Source organism: Typopeltis vanoorti, chromosome 1 (assembly GCF_054136105.1).
Source record: "Typopeltis vanoorti isolate ZY-2024b chromosome 1, IOZ_Tvanoo_1.0, whole genome shotgun sequence".
Lineage (NCBI taxonomy): Eukaryota > Metazoa > Arthropoda > Arachnida > Uropygi > Thelyphonidae > Typopeltis > Typopeltis vanoorti.
The window spans coordinates 29038229-29060280 of record NC_143549.1 but is presented as its reverse complement, the minus strand read 5'-3'; positions in this window follow the sequence as shown (position 1 = coordinate 29060280).

Genomic DNA, 22052 nt, shown 5'->3' with positions numbered 1-22052 from the left:
TATGGTCACTCTCTCCAACTGGTGGGAGAGATGTCAACTCAGTTATTATCAACTCTTCCAATGCTATAATCAAATCCAAAACTCTTGAACCTCTTGTTCCCTCTATTACATGTTGCCTAAGACATTTGTCCCTCAAGAATTCTAGAAACTTATCCTTATCATAAGTAATACTGTGCAACTTGTCTATACACCTTCGCTCCTGTCAAAATATGTTAAATCCCTCTAAGCCTATTTATTTCAGGGCATCAAGCCTGTTTTTTATTATTATGATGATGTTGATTCAGGCATCCATGGAGTCAAAAGACTCATCGTGGGAAGTCCACCCATCCTAGAAAACACAAAATCTGTCATACCACTCCTTGAACTCCTTGACTGTTCATGCTCTCAGCACATTATCAGGCAATGCATTCCACGGTTCAACTACCCTCCATGCAAAGAAACCACTCCTCACCCTTCTGCTAAAAACTTCCTTTTATAACGTCCAGGGATGGTCCCTTATCCTTGCACCTTTCCCCATTCCACTAAATGAAAGAACTCCCCATCAACCTTGTGACTACCTCTCAACGGTTTAAAAGTCTCAATCATATCACCTCTCCTTCTTCTATCTATCAAACTCTGCAGTCCACATTCCCTCAGCCTATCTTCATAATTAACATTGTACAATCCTGATACCATCTTTGTGTCCATCTCTGCACTCTTTCCATTGTTAATTTATCCCCTTCTGACAACATGATGCATGAACCTCAGATCTCCTGCCGCCCAATTGACACTGCCTCTCAAATGATTCATGCCCACTATTACAATGATCTCATGCATCCTTTCACCTCACTTAATTGCAATTGTCACATTATCTATCATTCCTCCAGGAAAACACTCCTCAGGCACTCTATCTTGCAAACAATGATAATATGATAATCTCTGGATAGGCTGAGATTTATTCAGAGATGCTTGCCACTATACCCTCAAAAAAATAAACATTAACAGACAATTATTTTAGAATTGTGTATTAATGTTTAATTGCCATTCTGTTATCTTGTACTGATAATGCTTATGATACTCATACAAAAATTCTGTGCTAATAAAGTTATTTAAGTGAGTTTTCCTTTGGTTTTATAATTCTTTTTTTTATATTTCTCTCTTCTAAGACACTTTTTTAGTAGATCTTGGTCTTCCTCTGGGAATTTTTCCTGCTATCTTGTCAAAAAAAACAGTTGTTTTGCTAACCTTTTTGTCCTTATTTAAGTGACCATACCACCTGACATTAGCTCTATAAACACATACCTGAATATTAAAATGTCAAGTTCTTTCCTAATATCCTCAATTTTATATGATACTGCCAATGATATCATCTATTCTTTCCACTAATCTTTCTCAGAACTCTCATACCTGTGTCTCCAGTCTTTGATGAAGTGTTTTAATTCTAACCCAGTTCTCAGATTCATAAGATAAAATTCGTTTGCACACTGTTTAGTGTTTTGACTAACTTCTCTCTTATTCCATATAAATTTATTCAGTTGACTTCCTAACATATCAGCTTTGTTAATTCTATTATCTCTTTCCATATTTAATTGCTATCTTCACTAAAAATTGTGCCTAAATAGCTGAAATGCTTTATTTGTTCTATAAGTTCTCCATTCAGGACACAATGGATGTTTTCAATGTTTCTACCTATTTTCATTGTCTTTGTCTTCTTATTGTCGATGTTTGTACCAAATTTATCACAACATTTAAGTCAATTTAGTCAGGAAATCCAGCAGACTTATACTGGATTTATTCCAAAGTATAACTATTTTTTTGCATAAAGTAAAGAGCTGAGACATCTCCATATGAAGTTTAATGCCACGTTCCTTCATAACGTGATCCATATAGATGACAATTCTTATATAGTGCTATGAAGTTTTCATAACTAAAAAATCACACATGTGCCAAAGTAATTAACTTTTTAATATATAAATATTTCAACTCAAGTATCATATGACATCATCAGTACAGTTACTAAACAACATATTTTGATATATTTATATATCGAAAAGTCAATTACTGTGGCATATGTGTGAATTTTAGTAATACAGATGACAAATAACAGTGGAGATGTCTTTGTGCCATACCTGATTTAACATCAACACTATCTTCCTATAATTTTGTCAAACTTACAACTCAAGAACAGCCTATATATTGTTTAATATAATGTCTGATTTATACCATATAACTGTAGTGTTTTGAACAACTTTTCTCTTGACACCCTGTCGTACGCCTTTTCAGGATCTACAAAGCTTATATACTGATCCTTGTTATATTCCCATGACTTCACCAATCTTCTTCTTCTATAGCAACAACTGTTACAACAGAAAGTGTCAGGTCAGGCATGTCAAATCTCTCCATTTCTTTCTATCCTCACAAATTCTTCATTGATGAACAATGTGCCAGATCTGGTCTCTCCATCTTTTCTATGGTCTTCTTCTTTGTATCTTCCCCTCAAATATCATCTCAAGCATTCTTCACATGGAGTTCATAAGCATTTCATCAACACTCTTAGCCCTAAATTATTCCTAATTTCTTTTTTGTCTTCTTCTTTAGACATAGAGACTAACAAAACTTCCATTGTTTGTATTCTATTCATGTCTCGCTCTCTCTCTCTCTTTTTTTTTTTTTTTTTAGATAGTCTCTATGTTTCTGCTCATATGCCAAAAATAGGCAAAGAGCCATTTTCGTTAATCAAAATCTTGCATTTAATCAGGCCCTCACTATCCCAAAGTAAACTACTTACAATGTTAAAAAAAGTTTGACCTAGTGAAATTCTCCTCATTATCCTCTATGTAAACTCTGATCACTAGAAATTATACTTCCCAGATATTTTAAGTTTTCACCACTCTTCAAATCTTGTCCATTGAGTCTAACACCATTAATGTGTACATTTCTGCTACGATTTAAGACCATGCTTTCATTCTTCCTACTATTAATATGAAATCCATAGTTCTGTGTCACACTATTCCAGTTGTCCAGTTTCTTCTGTAATTCTTTTACACATGCCCAAATAACCACATCACCTGCAAACAGCTGCTTCTTCTTTCTGATCATTTAATCATTTAATCAAACAAAATATTCATCACCACAATGAACAGCAGTGAAGATAGCACACTTTTTTTTGTCACAGCTTTATTTCTCTTCCAGTATTTGATCCTGACAACCTCTATTTGGCCTGAATCCAGATAGTTCTCTTTGAAGCTTCCTTTCCACTATTTTTTTAGCTATTTCTCAAGTATGTGTCCATAAATCGTACACAGAGTACTCAGTAGGGAAATCCTTCTGTATTTTCATATTCAATTTTACTTCTCTTTTGTAGATGGATAAAATGAGCTCTATTCCAATCATTCAAAATTCAATCCTATGATCATGCCTTCTGAATTATGCAATATAGCTCCTGTACATAGCCTCCATATTTGAGCATTTCTGACTGAATATCATCTACTTCAGCTGCATTTCCACATTTCAAGTTTCTGATGGATTTTTCTGCTTCAAATGCTGATATGTATTCCTGACTACATTCCTGTGGAGTATTGATCCTGTCAACCTCTACCATCAAGCAGTCACGGCTTCTTTTATTTAGCAACCTTTCAAACTAATTATTCACACTCTAATTCCTTTTATAGTTCTCTTTTCTCTATTTTCAAGCTTTTTCAATAGTCTCTAGAATATTTTGCCAGCTTCTTGACATTTATTTTCTATATTCTTACCAAAGACCATAATTCTCCTATGACTTTTGTTTAGCTAATTTCCCATAGTGCTTTGTTTTCCTACATTTTTCTATGTATTCTCTAAGATCATATGCTGGCTTACTTACCAAGAACTTTTGATACACGTTCTTCTTTTCCTTCACTGTCTCTTTAACTTCCTGAGTCCACCACAAAGTTCTAATTTTTCTATCACTGCAGAAAACCTCACCACACCTCTCTGGCTGAATCAACCAATGCTTTCTTCAGGGTGTGCCAATGAATCTCCAAGGTTTGGTTCTTGTTATCAATCTCTTTCATTTTTTCTTGAATAATATTTGTGGATTTGAGTACAGTTCACCTCTGAAAGCTGCTCAACTTTGATTCGCATTAAAACTTTTTTACACACTCTTCTTTTAAATATGACATGCCGTTTTATTCTGCAAAAAATAAATGGTGATCACTTCCAATTTCTAATAATCTTCTGTATACTCTAGTGTCCAGAACCAGTGAGAAAACATCACTATCAATACATTATTATTGACAGTCAATGAGATTTTTCTTATTTCTTGCATCTTTATTTCATGTAAATTTGTGCAGATTAACATGGTGTTAGTAATAACTTGTCCATGTTCTGACAGAAATCTAACAGGTACTTATCATTATTATTATCTTTGTTATTTTCTCCATATTTTCTGAAATCATTTCTACATGTTTTACTAAATTACTTAAGGAATTCAGAATGTACATAAGAATATAAATTAAATTACACTTTAATAAATATCTCCGATTTTTCGGCAACGTCACGTTGTCACCTTCAAAAGGAACTTACAAAAAAGGCACGTGCACGTAGGCACTACAACACAGTAACTGAGAATGAAGTGATGAAGCTATTGTTCTCCTAAAAGTCCTGATAGTGCTCCCTAGTGGGCTATGTAGGTGTTCTTGGCTGTTGGGCTCATGGTCTGCTGATGTAAGTCTCCCAAATTTGGGAAAGTCTCATGCAACCAAATTAGTTGAGGTTTGGAGAGTTTCTTAGGGCTGAGGCTGATTCCATGAATAGTCTTTCAAATTTGAACGTGCTGTGGTGTATTTTTGTAGCTTTCTTCCACCGTATTCTGTGGCATGTATCCACAGCATGGTTTGCAAGACCAGAGTGGCTGTACTTGTGAAACCAGATGTAGTCCTTGTGTTCCGAAATTCTGATATTTGCGGTCCTACCTGTTTGGCCAAAGTAAGACGTGGCGGTGAATTTGAGGTATGCAGAAGAAAGTGATTTTTTATCGGTGAATAGTCCGCTTTTCTCCCGTTTTTCTACGTTTTTGAGTACTAAATTGTTTCTCTGAATACGAGTGTACTTCAGTGGTTGTTTTTTGGAAGTTAGTTACTGTCACGATATAATATATTTTGGTACCGTCGGAATCGAACGCGTAACGGTGAAAGACAAAACAAAGCTAAGTTATTGTATTTAGTTATATTTCATTTTATTTAATTATATTTAGTACTTAAATGTTCTGATGTTTGTACTATTTTTTCCTCTTATTTATTAATTGAATAATTATTAGATTACGCTACTTGGCAGTAAGGAATGATGGTGGATTCAGCAGCAGTCGCAAGTGGTGTAACGCCAAGTCCTCCGCCATTTAAGAAACCAATTATTAGCAATATCATAAGGAACTTTGTGGCATGCAGTACTTGCGGTATGTATGCATCTCGGGAATTACATATGTGGCTTGTTCATTCAATATCTTCATCATTCAAAATACATAATCTTACAATCCTTCACTGTTATAGGGAAATCAGCATTAATTATGGAAAATTAATTAATAGTTGAAAGTGTGGAAGGTGTGAGTGACTATGAAAGTTTAGGAGATGGTTTTGTTTGGGAGAGTGAATTTAGATTAAGAGTGACTGACCTGCAGAGGGAGATAGATGAGTTGAAAGAGGAGGTGGAATGTCTTGTGAATGAGAGCAGAAGTATGAAAGATAAGATTAGGAGAATGGAAGAGATAAATGCAAGGCGAATCAGAGTAGGAGAGAGAGAGAATTTAGGGAGTATGAGTGAGAGGTATGGGGGTGCTAGAAGAGGAGAGAATGGAAACAGTAGATGAGAGGGAATGAGAGAGAAGTATGGGAATGCTAGCAGACGAGAGGATGGAAACAGTAGGAGAGACGGAATCAGAGAGAGATATGGAAGTGCTAGAAGAGGAGAGAATGGAAACGGTAGGAGAGATGGAATGAGAGAGAGGTATGGGAATGCTAGAAGACGAGAGGATGGAAACAGTAGTAGGAGAGACAGAATGAGAGAGGGATATGGAAGTGCTAGAAGTGGAGAAAATGGAAACAGTAGGAGAGAGGAAATGAGAGAGATGTATGGGAGCGCTATAAGAGGAGAGAATGGAAACAGTAGAAGAGAGAGGTATGGGAATGAAAGAAGAGAAGAGAATGGAAACAATAGGAGCGAGGGAATGGTAAGAGGTATAATGTATGGCGACTCAATGATCCGTGGTGTTCAAGATAGGATGCGTGAGGAGTGTTTGCCAGGAGGAACAATAGAAAGGGTGGCTATGGCAATTAAGAGAGGTGAAAGGGTGGATGAGATGATTTTGATGGTAGGAACGAATGACTTGAGTGGTAACGTAAGTCGGGCAGCAAGAGATATGAGATTTATGCTTGAGACTGTACGGAAGAGGATAGAGAGAGGAAAAATATTGTACGTGTTGCCTAGGTATGATAATGATGAGCTGAGCAGAAGAGCGGTGATATTGAATGGCATAATAGCGAGAATGTGTGAAAAGAGAGGACTGATATATGTGGATGCTTGGAGTGCGTTTGAGGAAAGAGAGGAATTGTATGCAAGAGACAGTTTACATTTGAATGAGGAAGGACGTAGGCATCTGGAGAGATTGCTGTTCTGAACGAGTCAGTGTGTCCCAGGGAGGATGATAGCAGGGGTGGCCTCTTGTGGGAATGGATATTTGGGAGAAGGGAGACAATGTCAGGTAACACTGAGGCCAGTGTAGTCTAGAAGGGATAATGATGGGTATAGAAACAATGGCATTTATATGCTTTATACTAATGCCAGGAGTATCAGGAATAAGGGAGAGGAATTGGTGGCGCAGATAGCATCAGCCTGGCCAAAAATTATTGCAATCACTGAGACGTGGTTGACAGAAGGGGATATAACAACAGGAATAGAAGTCGCTGGGTATAGCATTTTTTGTCAGGATAGGAGGGGAAAGCATGGTGGTGGGGTACTGCTTATGATAAGTGATAACCTATGTCCTCTAAGAGTGGAGAATTTGGAAGGAGGTGAGACAAATGATTTTGAGAGCATATGGTGTGAGGTAGAGTAGGCAAGACAGGATATTTAATGGGGTGTTGCTATAGACCCAGGAGCACAGAGGATGGGGACCAGGAGATGTTTAGACAGCTAAGTTTGGCAAGTACAAGAAGAATGATTGTTATGGGAGATTTTAACTTCAGTAGTATAAATTGGAGAGAGGAAGATGCATGTAGCAATAGGGGAATGGAATTTCTAGAATCCTCGAGGGACAAATGTCTTAGGCAACATGTAACAGAGGGAACAAGAGGTTCAAAAGTTTTGGATTTGGTTATAGCATCAGAAGAGTTGATAATAACTGAGTTGACGTCTCTCCCACCAGTTGGATAGAGTGACCATATGGTGTTGACTTGGAAAATGAATAGACATGCAGGAGTATCAAAGAGACAGGAACTTATGTGGAATTATAAGGCAGGTGATTATAATAGTCTTAGACGTCAACTTCGGGAAGTTTCATGGAGGGAGTAATTGGAAAGCCGGGATATCACTAGTGCATGGGAAATTGTGAAGAGTATTTGTTATCAGCAATGGTAAGTTGTATACCACGAGTGAAGAAGAGGACGCAATTTGGAGTAAAGTGGATGACAATCAATATTAAACAGGAATTGCATGCGAAAAAGAGGCTATGGAAGAGATATAAGGAGACAGGTGAAGAGATGCATGAGGAATATAAGACACAGGCCAGAAGAGTGACTAGTGTGGTAAGGAAAGCGAAACTGGAATATGAGAGGAGATTGGCCCTAAGATCCAAAGAAAATCCTAGGGAATTTTTTAGCTATGTGGCCAGTAGGAGGAGAAATGACTGTGGAAGAATGATATTGTGGGATAAAAATGGGAATAGAGTGACTGATGCAGAGGACATAGTGGAATTGTTCAATGAACACTTTATTGGAGTATTTCATCCTAGAGGAGTCAGTTTTCATGCTAGAGGGATAGACTGGTTCGAGGTCTGGAGGTACAGGATTAGACTGTTTTCAGATACTGAGTACTCTGGATGTCAGTAAAGCTGTGGGACTGGATGGTATTTCACCACGAGTTTTGAGAGAATGTGCTAGGGAATTAGCAGTGCCTTTAACATGGCTTTTCAATGAAAGTCTGGCTTTGGCAAAGGTGCCCAGGGAATGGAAGGAAGGTAAGATAGTGCCATTGCATAAGGGTGGTAACAGACTGGAAGTGTCTAATTATAGGCCAGTCTGTGTGTCATCAGTAGTTGTTAAGATCTTGGAGAAAGTAGTGTGGGACTGTATACAGCATTGTGCAGATGAAGGTAATGTTATCTGTGAGAATCAACATGGATTTGTGAAAGGACGCTCTTGTTTTAGCAATATGCTAGCCTTTTATAATAAAGTTACAAGAACATTAGATGAGGGAAAGGCATTTGACATGGTGCCACATGATAAGCTGATATTTAAGTTGAAGTACATGGGTCTGGATGTCAGATTGGTCAACTAGATTCAGGATTGGCTGTCTGATAGGTATCAGAGAGTTGTGTATGGTGGAGCAGTTTCCAGGAGGCAGAGGGTTACAAGTGGGGTACCACAGGGCTCATTACTAGGACCTATATTGTTTAACCTTTATATCAATGACATAGCCAGTGGATTGCAGGGGGATATTCAGTTGTTTGCGGATGATGCGAAGCTGGGAAGGATTATTAGTAATAGTGCAGATGTGGTAGCCCGGCCAGAGGATTTAAATAAGCCTGATAGATGGGCAAATGAATGGGGGCCTCAGTTTAATGCAGCAAAATGTAAGGTCTTGAGGTTTGGGAAACATCGATGGGATGCTGCATACTCTATGGGAGGAGTTATACTGGAGGAAGTAGGGGAGACAAGAGATCTGGGGTTGATGATTGATAGAAACCTGAAGTTTAGGGGACATATTGCAAAGGTGGTGAAGGTAACACAGAGGATTGCTGCTATTATGAGAGGGACACTGACCTGCAGAGATAAGAGGGTTATCATTCCGTTGTATAAGTCTCTGATCAGCCCACACTTGGACTACTGTTCTCAGATTTGGTCACCAGGATTCGAAGGGGATAAATTAACTGTGGAAAGGATACAAAGACGGATGACAAAGATGGTTTCAGGACTGTACAAGGATAGTTATGAGGATCGGCTGAGAGAATGTGGACTGCAGAGTTTGGTTTATAGAAGAAGGAGAGGTGATATGATTGAGACTTTTAAACTGTTGAGAGGTGGTTACAGGGTTGACACTGGGGAGTTCTTTCACTTGGTTGAACAGCAGGAAGGAGTGATGACAAGAGGCCATCCCTGGAAGTTACGAAAGGAAACTGTGAGCAAGAGGGCAAGGAGTGGTTTCTTTGTGTGGAGCGTGGTTGAGCCATGGAATGCATTGCCTGATGGAGTGGTGGGAGCGAGAACGGTCAGTGAGTTTAAAGAGTGGTATGATAGACTTTGTGTTTCTCAGGGGGGGGGGAACTCCCCTTAATGAGTCTTGACAGACTTTATGTCTTAGTAAGGATCTCCCTCGATGAGTCTTTTGACTCCTTGGAGGTCTGAATAATAATAATAATAATAATTTACAGCTGCATGGGACCTTGTATACACCAGGTAGGTCTATGGGAAGTGGTTGGTCTTTAGTGGAGCAGATAATGAATGCCAATTTTCTGTATGGTCTGTACCAGGAGGTCAAGTCATTTCTACATGTGTGTGCTATCATTTCCTACTCTGCTATTTAGATCCCCCCAACAAGGACCAACTTTTCATTTTTTGTTGTGTCAGCTGCTTTTTCTAATGACACTACTTCTTCCTTAGTAGAACCTTCTGTGAGGCCATATGCACAAAAATGTCTCATTGTCCAGTTTTCCATTCTGACATTTGCTTCTACTTGATATTGCCTGTCATCCAAGAAGATTAACCTCATAGTTAGTGTAGAATACTATAGCCACTCCTTCTTCCCAGATTGTTATTGACTGTTTGAGATTTGACCTGTTTTTATCTTCTTTGTTTCAGTAACACATGTTATGCTGATTTGGTTTCTTATCCAATGCTCTTCTTATGTTGATGATGATGTTCCAATCTTGAATTCTGCTCATGTTGAGTTGCGATTTGTTACAATTTTTTTTTGCTGTTTTCCCTGGTTCTGTGATGAAAATGATGGGCACCTTATTTAACTGGGCAATGCCACAGTCAGCATGAAATTCTGTCATATAATAACCATCATTTTTTATTTGTTTTAAGCCAATAAGAATACAATTTTATTATATTATTGTTGCAATTATTGTTTAATTTGTATGTTAATGATATTGAGACAGGCATAATGGGAGATATGCAGCTCTCTGAAGATGATGCAAAGCTGGAAAGAACTATTTGGAGAAGAAGATATGTTTATAGGTTGATCTAATTAGACTGTGTGAGTGGATAAGAGAGTGAAGCTATAAGTTTAATGTTGCAAAGTGTAAGATCTTAAAATTTGGTAGGAAAGAACACAAGATGGAGCATATAATTAAAAATTAGAATGAGTCTTTTGATACAGATTATGGCAACCCTGCCATGCAGAAGAAAAAAGAGGTTATGGATCCCATGTATAAGACCTTCCAGAGAAAATTCACCAAGTTGGAGTCATATTTTTCTAATGTGATATGAAAAGAGATTAAGAAAACAGAATTTTCAGAAACTTGTGAATAGAAGAAGGAGAGGAAATATGATTGGGATGTAAAAGTTGGTTGTTACCAGATTACTATGGTGGATTTTCATAGAGTAGAGGGAGAGATTAGGGTAAAATAAAAGGCCATACCAGGAAGATCTGTAAGGGGGGTGTGAATAAGGAAGTGAGGAGAAAGTTTTGTGCAGGAATGCATTTCCCTAATGCAGTAATTGTGAATAGGCATTTGTTTGATGATCTTTTTATGTATGTTGACTTCCTGCAATGAGTCTTTTGATCCTTGGTGGTCTGATATTAATAATTATGATGATGATTCGGACTCATCAAGCAATACTCCTTAATTTTGTGTTAAATGGTTTATTTTTTGATAATTGATTTTTGTTTCCTTGAATTCTAATAACTTATAAATGGAGCTCTCCACCTGCAATTAATATCATGCTTTACAAAATACAATGATATTAACATTTTTTGCTGAAAATATATAATTTTCCTAATATAAGTTATTCCATAATTTAATCATTGCATATGGGTCAGAGCCTTCTGTGTTGAAATGAGAAGGTAGACTAGTTCAACTGGAAGAAGCTACCAGATTATTAGTGACAAAGATTATTATTTATTATTATTATTAACACTAGACCACCATGGAATCAAAAAACTTATCATGGGAGGTACACATCATTATAGACAAAGTCCATTAAATTGTGCTCTAAATTCATTCAATGCATCTGCACTCACCATGCTATCATGCAATACGTTCTACTCATCAACCAATCTCCATGCAAAAAACCTGGCACTTGTTCACAATCTTCTTATATAGCTTCCAAGAATGTTCCCTTGTTCTATTCCCTTCCCCCATTCTATGAAAAACTTTCTTCCACATTAACCTGGTAACAACTCTTTATCAACTTTCACATCTTAATCATATCCCATCTCTTCTTCCTATTCAACAAAGCATTACAAATTGCATTTCCTCAATCGGTCTTTATATTCCACATACCAAAGACCAGTTACCACCTTAATCAGACTTTCCAGTATCCTTTCTAATATATCTTCATTAGCATGAAAAACCAGAGGGCCAAATCTGTGCAGAGTAATCCATACCGTGATTAGGCCTCAAACAATGGAACCATAACCTCTTTATTTCTGCACATTAAATCCTCTATATTACTTCCATAATCTGATGTGATAATTTCATGACTTATGCAATGTGACCTATGAACTTCACATCTGTGTTCACCACCATTCCAAGGTCTCTTGTCTCTCAATGTCTTCCAAAATTTCCCTACTACGTGTATATTTTGCATCTCATTGTTTCTTAACAAATTTAGAAACTTGGGATGCAAAATATACACTATGCAATATGCAACAATAAATTGACTGTTCATACACTTGTCCATTCATACCATCTATTGAAGGCTTCCTGTAAGGCACATATCTGCCTGATGGCCAAAAACATCCCTGCAGCACACCATTAGTGACTTTCTTCTTCTTGGGATACTGCATCTCCTGTACACAACTTGCTGATATCTATCTGAGAGCCACCTGCCTAACCAACTCACTAAGATACCATCCAATTCCCTTCTACTCCAATTTAGTTACTAACTTTTAGGTGTGGCAATCTGTCAAAGCCTTTGCAAAATCTAAATATATCACTGTATATGCATCTCTCCTGTCCAATACTTTCAATACCTTATAGTAAATAAGTAAATGAGTAAAACATTAGTAGTGCAATTGGAAAAACAAAGATATGTTGTACCCTTCGATTAGAAAAGGCTTAAGTTCGATTCTCGTTGTAACGGTTGGAATTGTTATATGGACTTTTTCAATCAAAGGGGGAGTCAGCCGATCTCATACGGAGGTAGCAGAATTTTTCTCCTGAAAACTCGGGTTTTTCATCTCGCATACAGACAAATTTAGCCTTTCAGAACACACGCAATTTTCAGACAAAAAATACTAGTTGTGGTGGTGGTCAGTAGATGGCGTTGATGTATATGATTAGTAGTAGAAGTTCGGTGTAGTGGTGAAGACAGAGAGTTGTACAGTAGGTTTCCACCCACGATGAGTCTACGGACTCCTTGGCAGTGTCAATAATAATAATAATATGATCTACCTTTAACAAACCCATGCTGACAAGCACAAAGAATATCACTGGTATCAACCCATTTTTGTCTCCTATCTCTCACCAATCTTTCCAATACCTTAATTACAGCTCTAGATATGCAGATTTCGATTAAAATTTGTAACCTTATCTTCACTACCTTTTTTTTGAAGTGGAACAATTTTACCTTCCTTCCATTCCTTTGGGTCTTTCTGTTGCAAGAGTCTTGTTAAGCAGGTAGGCCAAGTCTGATGCTAAAAATCCGGGAACATTCCCATAAAACACATAGTGATATGTCATCAAGTCCTATGGATGACAGATATCATATAAGGAAGTCATTGCACTGCTCATATGAGATCTGAAGTGAAGTGACTATCCATATTTCATCTCTAGAACAATATATCCAATTAATGTTCATCTACTATCACTTTTTACATGTAATGCAGGTGACACAGACTTTGAAAATGGATGCCCCCTAGCTGAAGAACGTGGCAGTGGATTTGAGCTGTGCTAAAAAAAAAGTGTTTTTAATCAGTGTATAGTGTGATTTCTGTTGCAAATTTGCTACATTTTTTTCCCAGTAATACAAGTATCCCTCAGTGGTGCTTCTTTTGGAGTTTAGGTGTTGTTTATATTGTGTTATTTTTGGATTACTGATAAGAGAGGTCAGAGTCAGATGCATCTGCGGTGGAAGAGAAGAAGATACATTTTCATTATTTAGTTATTTAGTGTAGTTAAATATAGTTTAGTATAATTAATAATACAGTAGATACAGTAGAGCATATAGCATAGTATAGTATAGTAGAGCGTTTAGTATTTAGATGTTTAGTTGTAGTAGCTCCTTGGCATTATTTGAATAATGGCAGCAGATGCATCTCCAATTACAAATGGCATGGCACCAAGTCCTCTCTCATTTAAGGACTATATTTTGAGTAACATACTACAAGATCATGTGGCATACGTGTGCTTGTGGTATGTATGCACCCTGGCAGTTGAATATGTGGTGAGAGAGAGAGAGAGAGAGAGAAAGGGGGAGTACATATATGCACAAAATGTAGGCAATGAAAAGAACTTAGTCAGTTAGAGATTACCATAACGACCTCTCGTTGCATCAGGGGAGGAGAATCTCAACCTAAAGAGACAAGTAGTGTGATATAGAGTGAGAATAACGAGCAAAATATGAATGAAAAAATAACAGGGGGTATATATACGCCCTGTTATTGGGGAATGTGGAAAGATTGAATGATTGTGAAGTTCTAGGAGATGAGCTTAATAGGAAGGATGAATGGCAAGAAAGAGTGGCTAACTTGCAGAGAGATAGATGAGCTGAAAGAGGAGGTGAAATGTCTTGGGAATGAGATGAGAAGTGTGAAAGATGAGATTAGGCGAAAAGAATAGATGAATGCAAGGCGAATCAGAGTAGGAGTGTGAGAGAGATGAGAAAGACAGAAGAGGAGAGAACAGAAACAGCAGAAGAGAGAGAATGATAGAAGAGGAGAGAACAGAAACAGAGAGATAGGGAATGAGAAGAATGCAAGGGAGTGCTGGAACCAGGGATAGAGTGATGCCAGCATGGCAGGTAAGTAGGGAAACACAGAGAGAAAGTGTTAGGAGAGAGAGAGAGAGAGAGAGAGAGAGTAAAGGATGCAGGTGAGCAATCAAGGAACAGAGTGGTAATGATGTATGAAAACTCAATGAACCGTGGTGTACAAGATAGGATGCCAGAGGAGTGTTTGCCTAGAGGAATGATAGAAAGTGTGGCTATGGCAATTAAGAGGGTGAAAGGATGGATGAAATGATTGTGTGGTGGGCACAAATGACTTCAGAGGCAGTGTAAATTGGATGGCGAGAGATCTGAGATTCATGCTTGAGGTTGTGCAAAAGAAAACACAGAGAGGAAAGATAGTGTGTGTGTGTGTGTGTGTGTGTGGCCCAGGTGTGATAATGATGAGCTGAGTAAAAGAGCATTAATAATAAATAGCATGATTGCCAGAATGTGTCAGAAGAGAGAGACTTGGAATACATGGTGCTTGGAAGGCATTTGAGGACAGAAAGGAACTGTATGCAAGATTGCTTGCATTTGAATGAGGAAGGACGTAGGCATCTGGAGAAATTGCTGTTTTCTGAATGAGTTGGTATGTCAAATACAGCGAAACTAGAATTCCCAGGGTGTATGGCAGCAGTGGTGGCCTATTGTGGGAATGGGTGCTTGGGGGAAGGGGAAAGACATCAGGTTACGCTGAGTCCAGTAGTGTCTGGAGGTGATAACGATAGCTGTAGAAACAGTGACATTTTTATGCTTCTTACTACTGAAAGGAGTATCCGGAATAAAGGGGATGAATTGGTGGTGCTAATATCAGCCTGGGCAAAGATTATTGGGATCTCTCAGACATGGTTGACGGAAGATGATATAATAACAGGAAGAGAAACAGCAGGATACAGCATTTTTTGGTGGAATTGGAAGAGAAAACATGGTTTTGGAGTACTGCTTATGATGAGTGATGACTTATGTCCTCTACGAGTGGAGGCTTGGAGGGGAGTGACATTTAGAAAGCATATGAAGCATTTGAAAGCAAGCCAAGGAGAACAGGGAGTGGGAAGCACAAGATGTTTAGGCAGTTGACCTTGAGTTGCAAGTGCAAGAAGAATGATTGTCATGGGAGATTTTAAGTACAGCAATATAAATTTGGGAAGAGAAAACTACATGTACTAAGTAATAAAGGAATGGAATTTCTAGAATTCTTGATGGACAAATATCTCAGCCAACAAATAATAGAGGGAACAAGAGGGTCAAGAGTTTTGAATTTGGTCATAGCATTAGAAGACTGATAATAACTGAGATGACATCTCTCACCCAAGTTAGAGAAAGAGTGACTGTGTGGTTTTGACTTTGAAGATGAATAGACATGCAGGAGCATCAAAGAAAAGGAATGTATGTGGAATTATAAGGAGGGTGATAACAATAGTCTTAGATATCAACTTGGGGCAGTTCCATGGAGGGTGGAATTGGAAGGCCAGGATATCATTAGTGCTTGGGAAATTGTGAAAGAATATTTGTTAGCAGCAATAGTAAGTTGTGTACCACGAGTGAAGAAGAGGACACAATTTGGAGTAAAGTGGAAGACAAACAATATCAAACAGGAACTGCAGATGAAAAAGAGATTATGGAAGATATATAAGGAGAGTGGAGGAGAGCAGATGCATGAAGTATATAAGACTCAGACTAACAGAGTGACTAGTATGGTAAGGAAGGCAAAACTGGAATATGAAAAGAGTTTGGCACTAAGATCCAAAGAAAATCCTAGAGAATTTTTTATTTATCCTCCTATGCAGCCAGTAGGAGGATAAATCATTGTGGGATAAAAATGGGAATAGAGTGATGATGCAGAGGACATACTGGAGTTGATTAACGAATGCTTTATTGGAGTATTTCATCCTGGAGAAATAGGTTTTAATACTAGAGGGATAGGACAGGTTCGAGGTTTAGAGGAGAGTGTGTTCCAAACTGAGTACTCTAAATGTCAGTAAAGCTGTGGGACTGGATGGTATTTCACCACAGATTTTGAGAGAATGTGTTAAAGAACTGACAGTTATTGGAGTATTTCATCCTGGAGAAATAGGTTTTAATACTAGAGAGATAGGACAGGTTCGAGGTTTAGAGGAGAGTGTGTTCCAAATACTGAGTACTCTATATGTCAGTAAAGCTGTGGGACTGGATAGTATTTCACCACAGATTTTGAGAGAATGTGTTAAAGAACTGACAGCTCCATTGACAGTTTTTCATTGAAACTCTGGCTACAGGAAAGGTACCCAAGGAATATAAGGAAGGTAAGATAGTGCCATTGCATAAGGATGGTAGCAGACTGGAAGTGTCTAATTATAGACTAGTTCGTGTTTCATCAATAGTTGTTAAGATCTTGGAAAAATTAGTGAGAGACCATGTACAGCATTGGGCAGATGAGGGTAACGTTATCTGTGAATGTCAACATGGATTTGTTAAAGGGCATTTGTAATTCCTGCATTGGTAATATGATTGCCTGTTATAATAAAGTAACAAGAGCAGTTGATGAGGGGAAAGGCATATACTACCATTTTTTTTTTCATTTTGCAAAGAAATTTAACAGGGTTCCACATGATAAGCTGATTTTACGTTGCAGCACATGGGTTTAGATGTTGGGTTAGTCAACTGGATTCAGGATTGATTGTCTAACAGGTATCGGAGAGTTGTGTGTGGTCAGACAATATCAAGAAGGCAGAAGGTTACTAGTGGGGTCCCACAGGGCTCAGTACTGCAATCTGTATTGTTTTAACCTTTATATCAATGATATGGTGAATGAATCGCACGGGCATATTTAGTTGTTTGCAGATGATGTGAAGCTGGGAAGGGTTATTCGTAATACTGCAGATGTGGTAGCCCTGCAAAAGGATCTGAATATACTAGACAGATGGGTGAATGAATGGAATTTCGGTTTAATGCAGCAAAATGTAAAGTCTTGAAGTTTGGGATACATTGATGGGAAGCTGCATACTCGATTGGAGGAGATGTACTGGAGAAAGTAGGGAAGACAGAAATCTGTGGGTAATGAATAATAGAAAATGAAATTCAGGGAACATATTGCAAAGGTGATGAAGATAACCCAGAGGATTGTGCAATACTGAGAAAGACGCTGTCCTTCAGAGATAAAAGAGTTATCGTTTCGTTGTATAAGACCCTGATCAGACCACACTGAGACTATTGTTCTCAAATTTTGTCCCAGGATTTGAAGGGGAAAAATTAACTGTGGAAAGGGTATAGAGGCGGATAACAAAGATAGTTTAATGACTGTACAATGTTAATTATGATGATCGGCTGAGGAAATGTGGACTGCAGAGATTGATTGATAGTAGACGGTGAGGTAATATGATTGAAACTTTTAAACTGTTGAGTGGTAGTTACAGGGTTGACACTGGGGAATTCTTTCATGGAACAGCAGGAAGGAGCAATGACAAGGGGATATCCCTGGAAGTTATGAAAGGAAGCAGTGAGCAAGCAGGGGCGAATGCAGGTCTTGATATTCACGTTTGCCCTTGTTATCATTCATGGAGTGAGAGGTGTGATTGAAGTCTGATTAGCGGAATAATGAATTACTGACCATTTAAAACTATATATTTAGAAATTTATGTACATTTAATTATACAAATAGAACATTTATTTTACAAATGATATTCTATCATTTTCAATTTAGCTACTTGAATACAAATTCTACCCTATGGTTCTTCTTTATGAACTGGTCAATAACATCGTCATACATGAAATCACAGTGCTGCAGCGAGGACCTGGAAGCGCTTACAACCAAGCAAGTCAAGGTAGCTTTGACTAGACGAGAAAGCATTGGCTTTTGATACACAATGCAAAGCTCAATTATTGCCGTGCAAGATTAAGACTTTGTCTGTCTACAAAAATAAAAGCATAAATGGAATGCTTATAAATGCATGCATTTAGTAACAAATAAATATTACTTCTTTCTCAATTAATGAGCTTGTGCAGCAAGCATGGAGAATTCGCCACTGTGAACAAGAGGGTGAGGAGTGGTTTCTTTGCACAAAGGATAGTTGAACCATGGAATGCATTGCCTGATAGAGTGGTGAGAGCAAGAACGGCCAATGATTTCAAGGAATGCTATGATAGAGTTTTGTGTTTCCTAGGGAAAGACCTCTGACAATGAGTCAATGGAGGCCTGAATAATAATAATAATAATAATAACAATGTAATTAGCTAAGCAGCCAGTATCTCCTTGATTCTAGGGTGATAGAGTGGTAAAGTTCTGCGGTTAGCTACTAAATTGTACACGAGACTAAACCTGATGGTAACAAATCAGGAGGATTCCCAGTTGGTTAGAGAATAATACTGATTGCGCTTTCTCTTTATTATTATTATTATTAATATCTGACCTCCATGGAGTGAAAGGACTCACAGAGAGGTTGATATTCTCTTATTCCAAAAGGTCATCGAGATGTGCTTTTGGAAGCTGTGAACCCATTCAGAGTTTATGCACTCACCATATTTTCAGGAAATGCATTGCACTCACAAATGACTCTCCATGGAAAGAACATGCTTCTCCTTCCCCTATTCACATCCAAAAACTCTTCCATCAATTCAGATTTGAAGCACCAACCTATGGATAACTGAATTATTAACTACAGTCCCCAACTCTTCCAATGAGCTACTAATGAACATATTTTTTAGATTACTCCTTGGGAGAGTAATGCAGCAATGCATGGACAGGAGACTAAGAGCATGCTGAATGGAGCAGACATATAAGACCCTTCATTTAAGAGTATTAATAAAACAAGATCATGGATGTGGTGATGGGAGTCTATGTATTGTCTTCTATGTGTTCATTTCTGATAAAATTAAAATATTCATGTAGTTTTCATGACTATTTATGCAGTTTTACCAATGATGTATAAGCATGGGTATCTCTATATTTTGCATTATACATATGCTCTTGATGATAGCCACAAAGGTTGAAATGATGAGTATAAAAGTTTAATAGTTGATAACTTTTTATTCTCCATAAGAGTACTTGAATCTGCAATTTTGTTTCAAAATACATACACTGCCTAACCTTGGAGTGATGATACTTTTGAAACTGGCTTAAGTGAACAAAGTTGTAGAATATCCTCTCTCATTCTCTCTCTAGTTATTTCCTAAATTGAAAATATGAAGATGCATTTCAAGGATATCATTTTGAAACACCATTACTATTATATGGGCATCTCCATGGAGTCCGAAGACTAATCGCAGGAGACCCAATCCATCCACACAATCTATCATATCTCTCCTCGAACCCATTAAGAGAAAAAGCACTTACAACCGACTCTGGCAACCCATTCCACTCATTCACCACTCTCCAAACAAAAAATCCAGTCCTGACAAACCCCTACTGACCACACCTTTATTCAACCTCCACAGAAGATCCCTTGTTCTGGTCCCTCTAGCCACGTACGGAAATATTTAAGTTGCTTTTTAGATATCGTTCTGCAGGCCACTCACCACCTTGGTCACTCGCCTCTGAATCCTCTCCACTGCCTCCTCATCCCCAAGAAACCCAGGGAACCAGACTTGAGCACAGTAATCCAGGTGTGGGTGTATCAAGGCCCCATAAACAGGAAAAAATATTTTTAATTTGGCATAACTGAATACATTCAAACTATGATCATTTCAAAAATGTTCATTATTATTATTATGTGACACCTCAAGAGAGTCCAAAGACTCATCGAGGGAGGCCATCTGATCTGCAACTCTGTCTTCACCACTCAAAATCCACCAACTACAACAAACCGAAACTACCATCATTTCACCAACACCATGTATTGCCCACCAACACCACCACTAGTATTTTCATAGACAATCACAAACATCTATGCCCATGGCAGGATTCAAACCTGCAAGCCTTTTGGCTGGAGAGAATGGATACGCTAACCACTTTGCCAACCAGGCTGGCAATGCTGAGGAGCTCAAAGCAGATGTTAGGAAAGTTCAAAAAACAATCTGAAGAAATTTACTACAGAAAACTTTTTTTTCTTTTTTTTTTTCCAGAGGAGAAAACTATTGAAAGAGAGAAAAATTATAAAAAATAGTATATGAAAATAAAGTAGAGACTTTCAACTAATTTATTTCAGTGAGATATTTCCTTTGCAATGGAGGCATTACTTTCAGAATATTTTTCATAATAATAATAAGAAGAAGTGGGCACATCCATGGAGTCCTAAGACTCATCATGGGAGTTCTGCACTATCAGCAGAATATCAATCATAGCTCTCCTTGAATCCATTAACAGACAAATCACTCACAACTGACTCATTTAACCCACTCACTATACAAAAAATCTACTCCATAACCCTTCCCAACCACATTCTTACCTAACTTCCAAGGATGACCTCTTGTTTTTCCTCTTCTTGCCAAGTGCTGAAACATTTACCCTGCATCAATCTTAAATGTTTCTATCAAAATATCCCTTTTCATCTATCAACCAACTTTTGCAATCCACAAACCATGTAAGGAGTATTGAAATATAATATTAGAAAATCTAATAATAAATCTCTTATAAAAATTACAAATGAATTACAAAAAAATTATAAATGAATTACTTACAAATGGAGCAGATAATTCAATGATATTAGATGTACTATAATTCCAAACAGTAAAACAACCAAAGCTATTAATTGTGAATGAACTTTCATTTTGAGCTGAATCTTTCATATCATCTTCAAGCGAAAATCCTGGTAGGAAAATTGGCTACAAAACAATCAAACAAACAAAATACTGAAATCACATTCTACATGAAATGCTCTAGTTCAATAATGAAAATAGATCTTATACAATTTGCATAAGCACAAGTAGACAGTAATTATCACAGAGAATTTTTTTTATAAATGGAATAATGCTAGAATGAATTTTATGCTTCATGTTTTACAATTACTATAAAATAAATAATGTATCAAGTGATTTTTTTGCCTTTAAACAAAACAAAAGAAGAACAACAAAAGAAAAAAACTTAATATTTTATGATCATTTATATTATTTTTTCAAACCTGCCTTCTAGATTTCACAGATGAAGAGATTAGTTTAATGCTGAAAAACAATACACGTAATATGCATAACATTTAAATAAAACAAAGCATATAATTAACAGCAGATTGTGTATGTGTGTCTGTGTGTGCATGTGTGTGTGTGTGTGTGCGTGTCACTCGGAAGTGTGTTATTTAGTTGAAATTTAATCTAAATTATATGATGGAATTGTGTAAATTCTATAGAAAGCTTGACCCTTTTGCACCCTAAAAAACCCGAGGTTCTAAGTCGGATCTCCTCTCTTCATATGGGATTGGCGAACTCATCTTTAATTGAAAAGGCATTATACTATTATTATTATTATTCAGGCCTTCATGGAGTCAAAAGACTCATTGTGAGAGGTCTTTCCTAAGAAGCATAAAGTCTATCAAGACTCATCGAGGGGAGGTCCCCCCCCCAAGAAACACAAAGTCTATCATACCACTCCTTGAACTCATTGACCATTCTCGCTCTCACCACTCCATCAGGCAATGCATTCCATAGTTCAACCACCATCCATGCAAAGAAACCACTCCTCACCCTCTTGTTCAGAGTTTCCTATCGTAACTTCCAGGGATGGACTCGTCATCACTCCTTCCCACTGTTCAACCAAGCGAAAGAACTCCCCAGTCTCAACCCTGTAACCACCTCTCAGCAGTTTAAAAGTCTGAATCATATCACCTC